Raw genomic sequence first — 19,513 nt, 5'->3', positions numbered from 1 at the left:
GATCGTAGATCTCATCAACGTGAAACCAGCGCTTGTCGCCCATTTGTATGCCAATAATTCGATATTGATGACGGCCGATAGTCGTATCGAACATTGCAGTCCAGTTGATTGAGTGTCTGGAAAATGCTTCCAACATCCAGTTAATCGCATCGAATTCCCATCACCCACGGCGATTAGAACAATGAGTAAGACTCATTGGATCTTCTATCAACCCAGGATGTGTGAGAATTTTTGCGAGTTTGTTTGTTTGAATATTAGAATCCTAATTATCATCTAGCGGAGCGCTGTGTTCTAACACTCTCGACAGTTACGTCACACCGTCAGATTGTAGCAAATTCCTAACTTTTGTGAGACTCTCGCATGCAGACATAATGTATGCTAATTTAGAATTGTATATCACCTAACCACGTTAAACCTGTTTTCACGAATACGAGCAGAACTGAAAATTGTGTCTCTGATCGAAGAGTTTCGGAGGCAACTTTTTGTGTGAATCTTTCTTAAAACGAAAGGTTGACTTGAAAAACTGGTTTCTACCTTCGCCAATTTGCGTTTTACGATGGTAAGCATTTCTCATTAAACTGAATATTATTATCTTGGTCTGATCCGGTTTGTTTATGAAGTAAATTAGAGGATCACTATCGGAATCGTCCAAGCGGATGAAAAATAGTAAAAATGCTATACTTCTTTATGCTATGCTTCTTTATTGAATTTAATGCTTTAATGACAAAACGACATCAACTATGGCGTCATTAGAACCCCAAATAAACAGGCAAGAACCCGTAAATTCAAAGAGGTGAACGCACGTGAATCGAGCAATACCATTCAGAGGTTGACGGGCTCAATTTCCCGGTCGGTATGAAACTTTTCGTAATGCAAATTTCCTGGATTTTCTTTAACATAGAATATCAACGTGTCTGATACACGAATATAAAAATGGCCATTGTCAAAGTAAACTCTCAGTATATATTTGTGGAAGTGCTCATAGAACACTAAGTAAAAAAGTGAGCAGAGATGGAAATGTCCTCATCGTATGGTTCTTTAGGGGATGAGATCACAGATTCGCAAGCAAGGGAACTGGAGATAAAATGAGCATTGAACATCCTAAGCGTTTGGCGATGTTTTTAATGGAAATATGTAAAAAATCCTTCTTTTTGCCTTTCTCGTACACTAAGTGTACTGGAAAGGCTATATGTTCACTCCAAAAATTACTTTTTGATAGAAGGCCCGAAGGATCAAGTCACATGTACCAATCAACTCAGCTCGACGAATTGAGGTGATGTGTGTGTGTGTGTGTAGTATGTATGTGTGTGTACAAATTAACTCACATCACTTTTTGGCAGTAAACTTCAACCGATTTTAATGATCGATGTTTCATTCGACGCAGAATCTGATCCCATTGTTTCCCATTGAAAATGGTTCGGATTGGTTCAGCCGTTCCGGAGTTATGGCCATTTAGGTGTTCCGGATCGGTACCCCAGGAAGGGGTCACATATAAAAATGCTACAAACCCATGCATGCGACGTTTCAAACCGCAGCATTTTCGATAACCTGATGCACGATAAGCAGGGAAATAGTCTCAGACCATATTTGAACCGGTAGTGTTCCGAAACCGTTTCCGGGTGTCCCGTCGGAAGTGGCCAAATATAAAAGTGCACCAAACCCATGCATGTGACACATCAAATAGCGGCATTTTCAATAACCTGATGAACAAATAGTAGGAAAATAGCCTCAGTTCAAATCCGAACCGGTAGTGATCCGGAACCGGTTCCGGGTGTTCCACCGGAAGTGGCCAAATATGAAAGTGAACCAAACCCATGCATGCGACACATCAAATAGCGGCTTTTCCATTAACCTAATGAACGGTAAGCAGGAAAATAGCCTCAGACCATGTTTGGGACAACCGGTAGTGTTCCGCAGCCGATTCCGGGTGTCCCAGTGGAAGTGGCCAGATATGAAAGTGAATCAAACCCTTGCATGCGGTACATCAAATAGCTGCTTTTTCATTAACCTAATGAACTGTAAGCAGGAAAATAGCATTAGACCCTGTTTGGGAAAATCAGTAATGTAACGGAGCCGGTTCCGTGTGCCCCACTGGAAGTGACCTAATATAAAAGCGAACCAATCTCATGCATACGGCATATCAAATCGCGGCTCTTTAGGTGACCTGATGATCGGTGAGCAAGGCCATATTTGGGAGAAACGGTATTGCTCTGAAACTAGTTCCGGGTGTCCCGCCGGAAGTGGTCAAATGTAGAAGAGAACCAAACCCATGCATGCGGCACATCAAATAGTGGCTTTTCCGATACCCTGAAGAACGGTAAGTCTCAGACCACATCTTAGACAACAGGTAGTGTTTCGGTACTGGTTTTGGGCATCCCACCGAAAGTGGCCAAATGTAAAAGTGAACCAACTCCATGCATGCGGCACATAAAATCGCTGCTTTATCGAAGATCTGATGAACGGCTTGCAAGAAAATAGCCTCAGATCGTATTACTATCGGTAGTGTCCCAGAACCGGTTCCGGGTTTTCCGCCTGAATTGGTGCAATGTAAAAAATGAACCAAACCCGTGAATGCAACTCATCAATTCGCAGCTTTCTAGGAAACCTGATAAACAGTTCGGAAGAAACTAGTCTTAGACCATATTTGAGACAATTGGTGCTGTCCCGGAACCGGTCCGGGTATCCCGCCGCAGGTGGTAACATGTTAATTTGGAACAAACCCATACATGCGAGACATGAGGTCGCGGCTTTTTCGATAAACTGATGAATGGTTAGTAAAAAAAATAGGCCCAGACTACTTACCGGCAATGTTACCGGCTTCGGGTGCCCCGCCGGAAGGACTGTCCTGGAACCGTGGCATTAAACTGCTGTGACACATCTTATTGCTGCATTTTCTACAACTTGATGACGGAACCTGTTCCGTGTGTCCCGCCGGAAGAGGCCAAATATAAAAGTGAACCAAACCCATTCATGCGACACATCAAATCGTGGCTTTTCGACTACCTGATGAATGGTAAGCAAGTAAATAGGCTCAGACCGCATGCATGACTACCGATAGTGTTCCGGTATCAGATCCGGTTATTTCGCAGAAATCGATCACACATGGACCAAACCTATGCATGTGACACACCAAATTGCGGCATTTTCGATAACCTGATGGACGATCAGCATGAAAATAGGCTCAGGCCATATTTGAGACTACTGGCAATGGAGACCATCCTGATGGGATGGTAAGAACTCTTGACTCTCACGTCGAGGACCTGGGATCAAATCCCACTCCCGTCAAACTCACAAAATGTGAGCTCTTCCTTCGGAAGGGAAGTAAAGCGTGGGTCCCGAGATGAACTAGCCTAGGGCTAAAAATCTCGTTAATACAGATAGAAAAAACTACTGGCAATGTTCCGGATCCAGTTTCGAATATACCGCAGAAAGCAGTAAAATTTAAGAGTGAACCAAACCAATGCAACCACCAAAAAACGGCTTTTTTAAAACCTGGAAAGCGTTGAATAAGACATGAGTTTAGAAGCTGTTGAAATCTCCCTATATGAAATAGAACAAAATCTTGACAAAATTGATGCAATCCGGTCAAATCAAATCATTCAAAACTTCTGAAGTACATTATTGCAATAATGGTCAACGTTGAATGAGAAATTGAAAACTTGATTGCATCAACTGGAAGCAAAATTTGTTCAATCTCTTCTTGCGTCTAAAATATTTGCGCAAAACGGTGCGATTGCGATTAAAATTTGAATAAAATAGTATGGAAAATTTCACTCTTCTGTATTTTTGCCATGAAGATTTCAAATTAAGCAAGAATTGTGCATAATCATAGTAAACATACAGAAAAAGTTTGATCTTACGCTCGTGCAAAAAATATATAATTGAATTTATCGTCTTGATGTTAATCAGCAACCATTGATATTGATGGTGATCAAAAGTATACTAATAGGACTAATATTGTTTAGCTCTGTCTATATGTTGAACATAACATCGAAATATGTGCCATCATCAAGTTTTCCTATTCGATAATGGCAAAATCAAGTATGATCAGGATTTAGGAACACTTCGGCTTATTTAGATGGATATATCATAAGTATTGCACTTATAACGAGAAAGACATTATCACCACTAGGTGGATTAATCTGGGTTTTATCATGTAGTATCGTAGATGGTATTATCTGGGTCTCGCGGACTGACTCAATTTGTTCTCTTAGCAGGAGCCTAAATTGGGAACCAAAATTGCAGATTGAGGTTATGTGCAACCTGTGTGATCGATTAGGAAGCATTGTACTATATTGGAATTTGAAAAAATATATTTTGAACTTTAATTTTTTTTTTTTTAAATCTCTCATTTTGATCGGAGACACATTCGCCGAGAAACAATAAAACACTAACGTGACCTTTCCGATGACAACCTTTTACGGAGCACCGCTTTGCAACCCACGTCCACACATTCTAACAAAACTAGTTGGTACTGATGATGTGTAAATCGTGAATAAGCGATAAAGAACTGCAGGAAACATCTGAATTATCCTCGAATGTAAACAAACTTTGTTAAAGTCATGTGTACAGATTCAAGCTTGAACATGGTTTACCTCTTTTAAGAGAGCGCGAGAGTAGAATCCGGAGAAAAGAGAAACCCGAATGACAGATGTAACCAAAGCAATTTAACGCATGAAACGTGTTTCAAGATTAGCTTGAAAACAAAAAGGGGTTGAGTCCGCGTTACTCAGCTTTTTATTATGGGACGATCTGTCTTGATGTTCTTTTCGATTCGATAGAGTTCGGTTCGATATTGAACACATTATTTTTATTTACGCAGCTGAAACATCATCCGAAGACAGATCAGTAACTGCCATTAAGGTGAAACTCAAGAAATCCCATTACAATTTGCATACAAACTTTAGAGGCACAAATCTGACGAACTAAACATGAATTCAAGCCGCACTTGTTTAATCTGCCTTTGCTCACTTGCAAAAAGAAGCAGTTCTTTCAAAATCGAGCGCATTTGTTTACGAATTTTTAGGATTGGTTATCTTGAAAACGTGAGTAGGGGTCCTAGTCGGCCATTGTGGCAGCCATATTTGTATTCTCTGATGTTTCTCCTTAACTCAATTTTGCCCAAAAACCAGAAAGGATAGAAGGATACTTTGTTTTGTTTCCCCATATATCAAAACGGTGTATCTAGCAGAAATAAGGGGGTTAGAAGCAAAAGAGTGTAAGTCACAAAAACCCGTTTTCGAGTAAATGAGGTTCAAAGTTTTCCCCCATTTTTTCATCCCATACATATTGTATGGGGATTCAAAATCGGCACAATTTCCCCCGTTTTTTTATCATCGTAAAAATAATCTTAAAAAAGTTCCTGAAAGCTTGAAAACTGATGTTTTGGATATGCTCACATCAAAATCAACAACATGGTCACTTACACGGTGTAAGTTACACCCCTTTGCATCTGGGCACCTCAAATATTGGAAATGCCAAAAAGTTAGATACGTCATTTAGAGATTATACATTTTCATCATGCTGAGTAATCAATCTTCAAAATTTCTCTTTTTCAAAATGTGGATTCGTTTGCTTCGGCGACTTGCGTCTTTTTGAAAAGTAATGCCTGAAATGTTCTCCATGAGAATAAGGCCCACAGGGTCAAATATTTGACAAAGAAACAACTCAAGAAGCAACATCAGTTTGACATTAATGTGTACTAACAGCTTAACTTTATACATAAAATATGGCGTACGGCTAGGGGTCTCCAGTTAGCCTAGTGGTTAAGGCTATGGATCGCTAATCCGGAGACGGCGGATTCGATTCCCGTTCCGGTCGGGAAACATTTCTCGACTCCCTGGGCATAGCGTATCATTGTACTTGCCTCACAATATACAAATTCATGCAATGGCAGGCATAGAAAGCCCTTCAATTAATAACTGTGGAAGTGCTCAAAGTTGAAGCGAGGCAGGCCAAGTCCCAGTGCGGACGTAGAGCCATTAGGAAGAAAAAGATGGCGCTCAGTTCCAAATTGATGATTACTATCTAAAAATGTGGTGACCTTTTTGTACACACACACGCACATACGCACACACATACATACACACACACACACACACACACACACACACACACACACACACACACACACACACACACACACACACACACACACACACACACACACACACACACACAGACACAGACATCATCTCAACTCGTCGAGCTGAGTCGATTGGTATATAAGACCTGACCCCTCCGAGGGCTCTATCAAATTTTCGTTTTTGGAGTGAACATATAGCCTTTCGGTACACCTTGGTGTACGAGAAAGGCAAAAACATTTTTTTTTTCTCGACCTCAACATATGTAGCGCACCCAGAAATCACCCAGTTTATGCGTGAATTTGTCTTCCACAGCTTAAAAATTATACTTCTAGGGCAAGTCAGATACATATTTTTTCGTGAATACGTAAAAACGCATGTATTCTTCCTATTACGGGAAAAAATACAAATAATGTTGTGAAATCTTTGATAAATGGTTTAATTGAAAACGACCTCAATGTCCCTAATCTTGACCCCCTTGATCCTATTTTCACCCACCATTGGAACCAGTTTTCGTCCACTTTAAAAATGTATTGTTTTATCATATATTATATGTTTTGATGCTGAAAATAATGTAATTTCTATGCAGGAGCACTAAAACATTAATGTATGACGTAAAATGATTTAGCTATTGTGTTTCCAGTTGAAAAAGTACACCATAAATAGCCGGTCATGGGTACCATAGGTACCCATATCACAGAAATGCTCATTTTTTCGACTATTCCTGTTGATTTCATTTTTTTTTTTAAATCAATTTTGGCCTTATTTGATCAGAAATTTGTCTTCCGTTGAACAATTATCAAAATGAACCGGTGCAGCAACCTTTATTTCAAAAAATAGGACACAAACGATGGAGTACTAGATCAGAAGAAGTGAGCTGACTTTTGTGTTGTTACATTCTTCATTTAGCCGAACGCTATTTGGCCGAAAGGGTAATTTGGCCGATTGTCGTTTGGCCGAATGCCTTTTGGCCGAAAAGTCACTGTTTTCACTATCAGTATAACCCTGAAGAACAGAAAAAAAGGGAAAATCTATAACAAAAATATTACAATTTCAACTAAGGGTATGCGGTATACCGAATAGTTTCGCAAAATACACTTCGAAACGAAATTCCGCGGAATTCCACGGAATTCAACTAGGCGAAATTTACGAATTTGAATTTCGTTTCGTTTCGTCAAATTCTAAAAGTTTCGCCTACAAAAAATAGATTTTGACGAAATTAAACGGAATTCCGCGAAAAGTTCAATAAATTTCAAAAACAAGTTCATAGTGTAAATGTGCATATAATCTATCGGAAATCATGTAGAACACATGTTGATTCTTGAGTTTAAACCTATCTGGCAGATTTTTTGGAATAATATCAAGAGATGATTGTGTTCATATTTTTCGAATTTCATGTTTGGGAATGCTTTCATATTTAACCTTTCTAATGCATCACGTTGGGAACAGCTCGCTGACATAGTGTACGGTTTGGGTAAAAAAATGCATTACGTATGCATTCTTTTCAATTTCAATACGAGTTTTACTGGGTATTTTCTGATAAAATCTACCATCTATTAATTTGGATGTTTTAGATTCCTGGCTTTTACCAGAATGTATGCTTTTCAATAGAGCTTGCTTGGTAACAACAACTAGTTGATGCTTCCATATCTTATGCTTCAGGTTTCTGATAAACAATCAGCATTGGAGAATCTTATAGAGCTAATAATTTTGGCACTGCAATCTAGGGGAATTATAACGAAGATTTTAGATTTTTTCCAGTGTTGCGACTTTTTTTTATTCTTCAACCACTTAACCTAATTTACAGCTCTTTTGTGCACTAGGGCACTGCGTGAGCGATTTCTATTGGCGGGTGCACTTACACTTTGTACAGCGCCTAAATGTATTCTATTCTAATTCCACTAATTCTAATTCGAACTGGTAGCCTTTGCTGCGCTGCTGTCACTTTTCTACCCTGTCCTGGGTGTGGCTTTTTTTCATTTCCAGTCCGATTGGGGGTCCATTATGAGTTGCCGTTGGCCGACATCCAAGTTTCCGTTAGAGCATATGCTCAGAAGAGGATCAGGTGTCAGCTGCTCTCGGGGGGAAGAGCAACTGACGAAAAATTGCAAGTGCTGGGGCTGGGATCGAACCCATGACCATCCACTTATGAAGTGAACGTGTAGCCACTACGCTACAGGCCCCGGCATAACGTTGCGACTTGTATTAGAGTCTGCTTCAGGGGATAATTCTTGCTTTTCTTTTTTCGTTTAGGGTTACATATGACTACCGGTGTCTGAGGTATTGAACCATGGATATTAAATGGAACGCAGCATTTTTCTTTTCCTAGTTTCACTTTATGAAGTAGGGTCTTGTACCATTTAGGCAGGTGTACCCAGGCCCGTGCACAGAAGTGGCGCCAAGGGAGGGGTTTTTCCCAATTTCAGCTAAAGGCGGAGGGGCGCCTAATGTATAAAGCGTCGATAATGGGGAGGGTTTAACCCCCAAAACCTCCCCCTTGTGCACGGGCTTGGGTGTACCTATTGGACCCACCCCATTACCCCGAACGCCACTACCCCGAATGGGTCATTACCCCGAAAGCCATTTCCCCGAAAGCCACTACCCCGAAAGGGCCATTACCCCGAATCGTTCAGGAGATCACCAAAAAGTGGTGACCGATTAGAAGTTGATGAAGGTGGTTATAAGTTAGAAAAGGGTAATCAGTAACTAGTGTAGGTATGGATACTCTACTCCATCCTATGCCCCTATGTTAATTCTATTCTAAAACAGACGATTTAGGTACCGATTTTTTTCGTTTTCTTTTTGTAACGAGTAAAAATAATATAAAAATTAAAATAGCTCTTTTTTACTTCGTTTTAGATAGCATGACAATGGGAGCACATTGTTTAAGATAGGTTCCGTTCTCCTAAGGTTTCCGTATATTGTGCTTCATGCAAAAGTAAGGTTCGTGAAAACAAAAGAAGCAAACGCAATGAAATTAAGAAGACAAGTAAAGACAAATTTTCCCTATTTTAAACTAGCTTCTGTTTTGAACTTATAGCTATGGCTATAAAAACTACAAGTATTTCAAGCTGACATTTTCCCTTGTTTTAAAAGTTGGTTGGCCTCAAGCACGGTTGTAAACTGGTGGCAAACGATTGTGCTGGTTATCAAACTACACTTCTTCAAATGTTTGCCTTCTTTTTAAAAAAGGCTGTTCTTTTGAGTTTGCAGTTTCCAACCGTGTACTATTGTAGAGTTGTTTGGTAGCCAAACTGTTAATTTCTTTATAGAAATGTTTCCTTCTTTTCATCAGAAGCTGTTCTTTCGAGTTTGAGTGTTACGTAGTTTATTTGCAGACGATAAACTAACTCCTTAGCGGATTTGTTCTTCTTTGAATAATAAGCTGTTCTTTTAAGTAAAATTTTTCAGAATTGACTTGCGGCCAAACTGGCAACTAGATTTCATATTTTCTTTTGATTTTGATGATCAGTTTCCAGAACATCAAGCCCTAAAATTGTTTTCTGAATATTTTTTTCAAGATTGTAGTACTTGTAAATGGACTGGATTTCAGATATTCAGTTCAGTTCACTTAGCAAGGTAGCTCCAGCATCGTTGGACCAAATTAACTATTTTTTTCTGGCAACTAAACTGTAGCTTTTCTTTTCATGAAAGGCTGTTCTTCTAGCTGCACTTATATAGTTTACTGGGAGTGAAAGCTGCTTACTGTATATGAGATTTGCCCTTCTTCAATTTATAGGCTGTTCTTTCTAGTTACGTCGTTACCGGGTTGGCGACATATCTCTGGTGACCATATTCCATCTGGTGTATTTCCTTCTTTTTAAGTTGGGCTGTTCTTTCGAATTATATTGTTACAGAGTTGTTTGGTAGCCATGTTGCCCCTATCAGATTTATGTATAGGGGCCGTGCATAAACTTTGTAAGTAGGAGAGGGTCTATCCAAATTCTATGCTCTATACAAATTTTCAAATTTTTATATGAACAAATCGTGGACTTCGTGGCCGAGCGGTTAGCGGCGTTAGTCGTTTAGGTATCTCGCATGTCTCGGAGTGTGGGTTCGATTCCCGCTCCGGTCGAGGAAAACTTTTCGTCAAAACAGGAAATTCTCCACTGGGCCACTGAGTGTTATACGTGTTGTCCATTGTCTAATGTTAGTAATGTACAGTCTGTGCGGCCTCTGGCCGAAGACGGTGTAATTGTCTTTTAAAATTATACGATGATGAGGGGGAGAGGACCGAGGTGACCGAAATTCGGTCTACGTAGTTTATGAATGGTCCCATAGGAGATTTGCCCTTCTTTATTTAATATGCTGTTCTTTCTAGTTATATCCTTGCATACCTTATTGGTGGCCAACCTATCAATCACATTTTTTCACATTTAAGGAATGTTTTTTTAAGTTACACTGTTATAGAGTTTTATTACCAAATCGTCTATTCCTCCTTAAAAGATTTTTTCTTTTTCTAACTATAGGCCGTTCTTTCCGGGCCTATTTTGCAATTTGTATTATTTGATCTCGCCTAATGATCATTAGACTTATTAGTGATACTTTGGCCAAATGTCTTTTCGGCCTAATGAGCCAATATCGATAGCCAGTATTTGAAGGACCTTTGCTGACAGCTCTATCTCATACAAGATCATCTCTAATACGTATTATTCCATTATTTTGTTTAAGGTTATTCTTTACAATGATATCTTCTGGTTTTAAAGCTGTCAGTAATGTTATTAAAATAATAAAAATACAAAATACCCATCATCAGAATAACCCATCTAAAAATATGCTTTCGGGGTAATGGCGTTCGGGGTAGTGGCCCATTCGGGGTAGTGGCGTTCGGGGTAAAGGCCCATTCGGGGTAACGGCTTTCGGGGTAATGGCCTATTCGGGGTAATGGCTTTCGGGGTAGTGGCATTCGGGGTAATGGGGTAGAACCAAACGGTTGGTTTGAAGATGGTTGTTCAATTGTAGTTCGAGCATCTTAAGCATCATCGCAATGATGCAACGCATTTGTGTGATCTTTTTAGTCATTGGATCAAACTTATTGGGTTATTGGTGTAATTGTTCAAATTTTTCAATACCAGTCGCTAAAAATCGTTAAACTAGGATCTGGGACCATTTGGGCAGGGAGTCCTATTTTGGGCACTTTGCGCTCTAACTCAGTAAATTTTGCACCAAATGACTTGATTTTTTTGTACACAGTGAGATGTGTACAATATATAGTAACGTACACAATTTCAAGTAAATTGGAACAATATTGGCTGAGTTCCAGCTCAAAGCGCTCAAAATTGGTACCCTATAAATGGCACTGTAGCAAATAAAGTTTAGGAGATGAGAATCTTGACGGAAATACAATTCGCGCCAACTCTAGGAAAAAAATACAAACACGCAGCATCAATTTGCTCAAAATTTATATAACTGCAAAATTCCGCGGAACTTTTACGAAAATTCCGTTTTGTTTCGAAAAATACCGAGTGAATTCGGATTTCGTATCGATCTAACGAAACATTTTTGAATTTCATTTCGTTTCGTACCGCTTCGTTTCGTATCGCTTTGAAAAAATTCCATACCGCATACCCTTAATTTCAACGCCTACTAATCCCTTAAATGGGAAAACTAAAAAGAATAGCCTATGATTGAAAGAAGGAAATATTTCATATTGGACACATTCCACTCGTTACGTTTTGCGCGAGAATCAAACTTTTGCTTAAAAAAATTATAATGTTATGTTATTATTACCAGCGCATCAAGCAATCTGATTTGAACAGAAGATTCAATTTATGCTTTCTAATTGGAAATTGGATCTTTTTACTTCGGAAGAAATCAAGAAATACAGCGTGGCGGGACACCATCGCACAAAATGACATATTTTGGCTGAACGCCAAGAATTTTTCTACTTTCTCGTAACAATTTTTTGAAGTTTCGAGTACTATTAGAAGAATATAGGTAATTATGTTCATTTTGGTGCAAAAAGTAGTGGTGGCTTTCCGCTAAGGCCATCTGATCTTCCGCTATCCGCTAAGGTGCTGTCCATAAACTACTTAGACTCATTTTTGACTTTTGTCAATACAAAATTTTCGAAATTTGTACGGAGCGTAGACTTTGGCCAGACCCCACCTCCCCCCCTCCCCCTTAGAGTCTACGTAGTTTATGAACAGGCCCTAAATGGCGTGCGGCAAAACTCCTTGTCCTGTAACAAGGACCATGCAGCAGCGACATATACAGGGGGTGGCCAAAATGTTTGGGATAGGCAACTTTTTTTTCTCTCACAAAAAAGTTCAACATGCTGTAACTTTTCATGGAGTGCATCAAAAATTCTCAAATTTAGACTGTTTGTCAACCCGAGCAGAAAAGAATAGCAAGTGAATAACATATTTAGGTATTATTCTTAAGTACAATCATACCTCAATATGCCCTTCACTTGATGAACATAAGAGGCAAAATAACAAAAACGAATACCATGATTTTGTATCAATAACACCTAGAAAATAACAAGTATTGTTATTTCAATAATAAATGAATATCTAAAATTTTAAGTGCTTTATTTGTTTTCCAAAAGGTATTGAATAACATAGTAATAACATTTTTTGCTATTAAATCGTGCATTTGTTCGATAACATCATGATATATTACCAAAATATGTTCTTCAGTTATTTCACTGCTAAATCAACAAATATCCCACCAATACCAAACTCTACTCACATACTTCCAATTGTTATTGCGTTGTTTTCATAACATTTTGTAGAATAATATAATGATAACAAGTTTAGATATTGGGTTTCTCATTAATGTTTAGACAACTGTGATAATTTGAGAATCTACTGTATCATCATTTCCCAGCGAAATTTTACACTAATCAAACTTATTTTATTTACCTGTTGTGCATCCGACGCCCCTGTCAGGGCCCCCTTCTCATTTCGTTCTATATGACGCCACGATGCTCTGGTCAAATTTTCAGCTAAATCCGTTAACATTAGAGCGGTGCTAAACTCGATTGAAGTTTGTATGGGAGTTTATATGGGAAAACACCGATTTTTGCAATTTTCTTCTGAGAGGTTCTAATTTTCCTTAAAACACGTAATCGATCCTATAGAAATATCGCCTGGGATATGCCGAAAAACTTTGCCGAAGACCGCAACGTAATCAGACACTTGCGAAAAAAGATATAGCCTAGACAGTACGGGCCCATTCAATGAGATTTTATTGCTATTATTGTTATTCCTTTACATGTTAAATGTTAAGCACCACCAGATGGTCTGCGTGTAATATCTTTTCTTACATGCTTCGGATGACTTTGCGGTCTTCGACAAAGTTTTTCAACACATGTGAGACTTTAGTTCTATACAATCGGTTATGTGTTTTAAGTAAAAATAGTGCCCTTCATGAGAAAAATGCTAAAAACGATGTTTTCCCATATAAACTCCCATACAAACTTCAAATGAGTTTAGCACCGCCCTAATGTTAACGGATTTAGCTGAAAATTTGACCAGAGCATCGTGGCGTCATATAGAACGAAATGAGAAGGGGCCCATCGAACTTTTTGACATGTGGTATTTTGAGCCACGCTAATGCACATATAATAGGTTGACAAACAGTCAAAATTTGAGAATTTTTGATGCACTCTATGAAAAGTTACAGCATGTTGAACTTTTTTGTGAGAGAGAAAAAAAAGGCGTCTATCCCAAACATTTTGGCCACCCTCTGTAGGTATCAAACTTAAGCTATTGTGACTCGGTCCCAGTTTAAATGATCTTTCTACTTACAGATTTTGCTTAGGTTGCATTAAAAAACTGTTATGGCCTCAGGAGTACTTAATTCTCATTGCATTAACTTTATAACAGAATGAATCTGCAGAATAAACTTCAAGATGTTTGATGTTTACATTTCTGATAATTTCCAAAGTCTTTTTCTTGATACAAGCTATCAAGTGCTCATCCAATTAGAGCTTTTCTCTGACAATAATCATTTTGCATTTCTGAATCAAGTGGCTGATAGGTACAAAGATATGCTTTGCTAAAGAATTTCAAGGAAATCTCCATTCCGAAAAGTCATTGTATCGACCAAGAATTGTACCGCCACCCTCAGCATGGTCTTGTTGAATACCAATGTAGGCATGAGTAATACAGTATATGAAGATTCGCCCAGGGTGAATTATGGATCAGTGTCTTAATTCGAGTACCACCCTAATAGAAAAATATGATACAACATGCTTAACAACCCTTTCGGGCTATCATCTTGATCATACACGGAATGATACAATTATTCACCCAATCGCCAGTGTATGATACATTTTTATTAGGGCAGTTTTCGCCATCTGATGTAAATGAAATTTTGCGAAATAAATCACAATATTTCCGTTTAAAAGAGCTTATAAAACATAATTTATTTGATACTCAACGTTATAAACGAAAATATATCGAGAAATACTTTCAATGTGTACATTTATACCTATTATCATTTATGGCCTTTCTATTGATTCAACATATGCTGAGGGCTTGGTCTATGGTTTATCTAAACATACGATTTACGAATCAATTTCAGAATATAATGCTACAATTTTAGGTTTTTGATTAAGAATAATGTCAAAATATTGATTGACATTGAAATTGATCATTCAAAAACAGGTTTAATGTGTTTAAAACTAAAAAGATCCAGTAGGTGGGCGAAAACTGTGGAGCCTCGTAGCCGTGCGGTTAGGGTAACCAAGCTTATAATCGCACCATGCTATGAGGTGAGGGTTCGATTCCCGCTTCGGGCGTTGAAACTTTTCGTGAGAATAGTTTCTTCCCCGTTTCCACTGGTGCATGCTCCGTTGTCCGTTGTCTAATGTTAAGTTTAAAACAGTCTGTACAGCCAAAAGCCGAAAAAAAAAAAAAAAAAAAAAAAAAAACTGGGATGTGGACGATTTCTGGGTACGCTACCTATGACCCCTTAATTTCGTTGTATTACAATATTGGTATGAATCAAAAACTACAGGTTCACTCTTCACACTGCGAAATATACCCTCACTAATCATCATCAGCATCAATTGCAATAGAACCACCATGCAAACGTCAACATCAAAGGTCATCAACGGTAATGCTAAACAACGACCACAACCAAGACGAACACCATCCTCCCCCATCAAGGGGGGGAATCGTCTGTCTGCCCGATCCGATTGTGGCCTGGTTTCCGAATCCTCCTTCCAGCCAGCCCACAGCGTTAGAGATGCACTTTGACTTCCCTACCTCCGCATGTCTGGTATCGTCGTGCAGGTAGCGTGGCTGGGCGGCAGGCTATTTCTTTCTTGTGCACATTTTTGCAACCGAGATCGCTTGATGCAACCGAACAGAAGAAGGATCCTCCCACCCCACGGCGACGACGACGCTTGGCATCGAAAGTGCCTCATTTCCAAAGTGACACACCTGAGACCATCACCGAGGTTGTCGTCGCCGTCGTCGTCGTCTTAGGTAGTCGATGATTGCTTCATCAAGTCCCCGCCGTCGCTGTTTGCTTCATTTCATTAGATTTGTTTGCAGAAAGAAAATCCAGCACAACAAAAGCGCAAGAATTGTGAGAGAAGGGATACGAACCGGTCTCGGTGTGGTGCTTAATCCTGCGATGGGTCAACAGCACTTTTATTCAATACTGCTCTGCTGTAGGTATAAAGGTCACTACCTTGGCCCACTGACTGGCACGCGACGACGCACTACAGAGTGATGTGATAAATCTTCAACTTCTAATTTTGCTTGGCAAGGACGACACTACCACGCACAGTCCCTAATTTGGCGCGAATGGCACTTTCTTTTCTCCCGGAAATGTGGAACTTTTCACTTTGATGGTGATCGCTCGATCTACTACCAGAACGACGTTTGCACTTGACACACGCGCGCGCGTTCTCTGCACCGACTCTCAATAGCAACTGATATATGCATTAGAACACCCGCCGATACTAATCGCACTGCTGGCAGAGAATCGTCGCTGCAGTCGCAGTCGTTGTCATAGTCGTAGTCGTCGTCGTCGTCGTCGTCGCCGGACGAAAAGCTGTCTTCACCAAAGACAGGTTGAGAGTGCATTCATAGCTAAAACCTAACAAGCTTTGCACTAGGGTAAAACTAAGCCTGTTCCGAGTTTCGATGCGACGCACAGTGGGAAAAACTTCAAGCGGCACATTGAAAGTGACCGCATGGCTTTGATCAGATTGGCTGTGAAATCGAGAACCTTAGAAAGAACCTCCAGGAGCAACTTCTGGGTGATGATTTCATTGATGTAACAGCATTATAGGCAAAGCGTAAGCAATTTAGACTGGGTCAACAAGGTCAACTTTTTGGAACAAAGCGTCCATAATAACTGTGCAAATTTTAGAGCGATTGGTTGCGTCCCCGTATTCCGCAACGCGATTGAAATTCGTATGGGAATTGTATGGGAAAGCGAACTTTTTTGCATTTTTCTTATAAGTTGAAAAAAAATGGTCTAAGACAATATGTATAACTTATGGCGTTAAAGTCTAGCCTAGGATGTGCCGAAAAACTTTGTCTCGAAGACCGCCAATTGATCAGTGGCTCGTAAAAAAATGTTATTCGCCTGGCGATATTGGCAAAAATGGAGATTTTATTATTGTACATGTAAAATGTTTAGCACTATCGGACGTTATAACTTTTATCACAAGTGTCCCAATTTATAGGGCAAAATATGCGATATTAGGCTTTTTTTATTGCAAGCCATTAAGAATGGAAATATTTTTTAAGCAATCAAAGAGTAAAATGGTCCATACAGTGCCGGATTTAGGCTTCGGGGGGCCCGGGGCAAACCCTATTAAGTGGGCCCTCTAAACTAAAATTAAAAAAAATCTTAACTTTTTTAAATCTTTTCATATTTTTTATTTTTGAAAATTTTTGGCGAGTTTGGAAAAAAATCATAAACTTCGGTAATGTCCAATATATTGAACCGCTGTTTTGAAATGTTATTGGACTTAAGGTTTCCAAAATTCCAAACATCTCTGTATCTAACCTGTTTTTTTTTCTTATAATATCATCTGCCTTTATCAAACTGATGCCTGGTATTAACACGGACATTAGGTATTATGTAAGCAGTTGTCTTCACGATATAATCGAATGATCAATAGACATAATTGATTCAATTGTGAAACTACAACAAAAATTCAAATATCTAGAGATGTAAAAGCATTGTTTGAATTACTTTCAAAACATTTAGGGGATTCACTACAGATTAAATTACTGCTTAAGAAATGATTATCTGATTATTGAAATGTTTCATGAAGTTGCGAATGAAATAATCTAAGATTGCCTTGGTGATCGCGACGTTTAATCAGGATAACGGTTTACGCTGTTAAGTGAATCCTCCTATTATTTTTCACGCACTCTGTTTAGAGACGCTTTTGTGTAGCAATTTTGAGTCCCGCAAAAATGATTCTGCTGATTTCTATACAAGAACTTCCGAAAGTTTTCAGAGAAAAATGCGTATACCAAAATTTAAAAAAAAATAACCGTAATATCTAGTTATTGAAAACTACACCCAAATTTTAAAATTTTGGATTTTGGTTCATGTTTCAATGAAAATCAAGATTAGCATCCAAAAATAGCTTAATAGAGAACTTAATTATAGACATGTATAAAATATAAACGTTTATGGAAGTGCATTTCATATGATTTCGTAGAAAAAAGTATATAGTGTTTCTGGATTCTTGGAGGGCCCCCCTTAACGGGGGGGCCCGGGGCACTTGCCCCCATTGCCCCCCCTCAAATCCGGGCCTGGGTCCATAAACATCTAAATTAACGACTCATGCAAAAAAAATTGTTTTACCAAATAAAATTTGATAGATTTACGCATTTTATGAAACTAGAATGAAACTATCAAATTCGAATTTTTAAAACGAAATATTTTGCATGAGTCGTTAATTGAGATGTTAATTTACTAATTTACCCTTTGATTGCATAAAAAAATATTTCCATGCTTGATGGCTAGCAATCAAAAAAGCACAAAATCGCATATTTTGCCCTATAAATTAAGGTATAGCTCAAAATTGTGACGTGCTGGAGCAAATCTGAGCCCGGATTCGGATTCAGCGGCCCAAAATCCGTCGGAGGCACATAAGTTTGCTCTTAAGACAAACCAATAGTTAATTTTTGTTTCGCTGTGTAATTAGTACTATTTTTTCATGTTCTCAAGCTGATTTTACACATTGAATATTGTATGTACTATGCATTTCTATTCTATTCCTATTCTAGTTCTTGAACAGCCAGTATTGAAAAGCATCGTGGAAATATCAAAATTAATTTTGATATTTTCTTGTCAGCATTAATATTTGCAGCATATCAGAGATGTGACACAAATATCAAAATGACCAGTCCTACTGTGCAGACTTATGAATAGGACAGATCGTTGAAGTACTAGATTTGTAGTGATGAGCTGAATTTTAGTATGGTGAGAAGGTCAATTCTCCGTTTCTGCAATGAAATGGCGCAAAAAGCGTGGGTATTATGATTCCTTGCCTAATTTGATGCAGTTTGAGCAAAACTTTGGGCAATAGTGTTGTTGTTTTCTCCATTTCTTGCAACATAAACAACACAGTTATCCAAAGTTTTGTTCAAACAGCATCAAATTAGGCAAGGAATCATAAAACCCACGCTTTTTGCACCATTTCATTGCAGAAACGGAGAATTGACCTTCTCACCATACTAAAATTCAGCTCATTACTACAAATCTAGTACTACACCGAACGTGCTCCATTGGAAGATAATTCAAAAATTTAAGGCAATCAGGTTATCCACTTATGAATAACATGATTGACAACCCTTTTTAAATTGAATTTAGGGAGAAACGGGGACAACCGTACCAACCGTTTCGTTTTAGGGGAATGGTGTTTGAACATAAAATCGTTGGGAGTGGTGCTGCTAAGAAGGTAAATACACATTCCGTTACAGTTGGCGTCTCTTCTCCTGAGATGGGACCAGTGTTGAAAATTTCATTTCGTCATATCTAAATTCAAACGCCTACAGCTAATTTTAGAAGCTGAACCTGAGAATATGGTATATGAAAAACTTGTGCGGCTAGACCAGTTCTGCTAGAAAGTCACGGAAAACCCGATATTTTTCGAATATTTAAGGTCAATGTCACGGACCACCTTTGAAAAATGTTAATGATATTCACCGTGAATATCATTTGGCATTTTTCAAAGGAAGCCCGTGACATTTACGTTAAATATTCGAAAAATAGCGGTTTTTTCGTGACTTTCTAGCAGAACTGGTCTAGCTGCACAAGTCTTTCATATACCATATTCTCAGGTTCAGCCTCCAAAATGAGCTGTAGGTGATTGAATTTAGATATGACGAAATGAATTTTTCAGCACTGGATGGGACACAGGCATTTCTCCATGTGTCCTGGCTTCAAAGCCTAGGCTTAAGCGCCATTACTCGCTCCTGAACCGAGAAAAAAAGTAT

General features: G+C 38.8%; 2 protein-coding genes across 4 annotated transcripts in view; one reads left to right on the top strand and one right to left on the bottom strand.

Moving 5' to 3' along the window:
* Positions 1–16,077, bottom strand: part of LOC115267705 (elongation of very long chain fatty acids protein 7) — a 236,149-nt gene extending 220,072 nt beyond the window's left edge. For both annotated transcript variants that reach the window (XM_029874857.2, XM_062855212.1), the window contains exon 1: positions 15,647–16,077. The gene's annotated coding sequence lies outside the window, so the exon portion shown is untranslated. The remainder of the gene's footprint in view (positions 1–15,646) is intronic.
* Positions 1–19,513, top strand: part of LOC109432643 (D-beta-hydroxybutyrate dehydrogenase, mitochondrial) — a 573,848-nt gene that overhangs the window by 302,253 nt on the left and 252,082 nt on the right. The gene's annotated exons all lie outside the window — the stretch shown is intronic.

Source organism: Aedes albopictus, chromosome 3 (genome assembly GCF_035046485.1).
Source record: "Aedes albopictus strain Foshan chromosome 3, AalbF5, whole genome shotgun sequence".
NCBI lineage: Eukaryota > Metazoa > Arthropoda > Insecta > Diptera > Culicidae > Aedes > Aedes albopictus.
Note: the sequence above shows the minus strand (reverse complement) of the source record. Positions and strands in the feature narration are given on the sequence as shown.